General features: G+C 40.2%; 1 pseudogene; it reads left to right on the top strand.

The window, feature by feature from the left end:
• The first annotated feature begins 361 nt into the window (after nt 1-361).
• Nucleotides 362-718, top strand: LOC118842400 (annotated as a pseudogene).
• The last annotated feature ends 682 nt before the right edge of the window (nt 719-1,400 follow it).

Here is a 1,400-nt window from a genome sequence, read left to right as displayed (position 1 = left end):
TGGGGGAGTCATGATCAGTCTTTAAATATCTGAAGGGCTGCAATCCGAAAAGGGAATTAGGTTTGTCCTGTTCAACCCCTGAAGACAGTACTAGAATCACTGGGTGGAAGCTTTAAGGGGATACGTTTTTTCCTCATAAAAAGGAAAGGCTTCTTAACAAAGTCGTCCAAAGGTGGGATGGACTATCTTGTGAGGTAGTGAGTTCTCTTTCATTGGAGATCTTCAAGCCAAGGAGAGATGAGAATGTATTAGGAATATTATAGAGAGGGTTACTCTTCAGTTGTGGAATGTGGCTGATCTCTTCTCAAAATCATGTTTTAAAAGAATTGGTAGACCTCTTTTTGCAATGTGTGTGTCCAAGATGGCACCACCAAAAGAGAAGAAAGCTAAGAGATCAACTTGGAAGTTTAACCTTGACCTTACTCATCCAGTTAAAGATGGAATCTTTGATTCTGGAAATTTTGAGCCATTCTTGAAGGAGAAAGTTAAAGTCAATGGAAAAACAGGGAACCTAGGGAATGTTGTCCGTATTGAACTTCAAGAATAAGATCACCACTGTGTCTGAGAAACAGTTCTCTAAACAATACTTAGAAGATCTTACCAAGAAATATCTTAAGAGGAACAATCTTCATGATTGGCTTCATGTGGTTGCATCTGACAAGGAGAACTTTGTTATTTCCAGATTAAAGATGAGGAAGGTTCTGAATCTGAAGATTAAATGGGAAGCTGAGCTCTTTCTTAAGGACTTTGAATTTTTAAAGTGTCCAAAAGAATAAAACATCATGAATACGCTTTAATTTATTGGCAAATAAAACTTACAACAATGTTAAAAAATTGATAGGAACTATAAATTTAGTTAAGGGGTAATGAAAATAATGATGCAATTTTGTTTCCCATCCGAGCTCATGAACTCCCTGTAATCTATCCACTGACCCTGCTCTGAGATGATAAGCTGCAGGGCAGATGCTGATCTGCATTGGTAGAGGTCATTTCCTTGCAGGGAGTTCCCTATACTTTGGAAATCACAGGTACAGTAAATACGTGCATGTACACACACACACACACACACACACACACACACACATTTCAATTGCCTGTAAAATAAGGGAGTTAGATTAGATGACCCCTGAGGACTCTTCCAGCTCCAGTGTTCTGGTTTCATCACACTAAAAATGGGGTACAGCCATAATTGGAGAGAAGCTGTTCTTGGAGTCAACAGTCCAACCATCAGGTCTGCCCTTCCCCTCCATCTGGCCACAGCCCTCTCCAGGATGGCATACAGTGTCATGGTAGTCCATCCTCAAAGAAGTCTGAGGTACAACTCCAAACCTCTTCATTTATCTCCAGTGACTGAGAAATGGCACACTTCTCCTCTGGAACATTGCGATTAAGAGCACTTC

The sequence above is a fragment of the Trichosurus vulpecula genome, chromosome 1 (genome assembly GCF_011100635.1).
Source record: "Trichosurus vulpecula isolate mTriVul1 chromosome 1, mTriVul1.pri, whole genome shotgun sequence".
NCBI classification, from domain to species: Eukaryota; Metazoa; Chordata; class Mammalia; order Diprotodontia; family Phalangeridae; genus Trichosurus; species Trichosurus vulpecula.
Note: the sequence above shows the minus strand (reverse complement) of the source record. Positions and strands in the feature narration are given on the sequence as shown.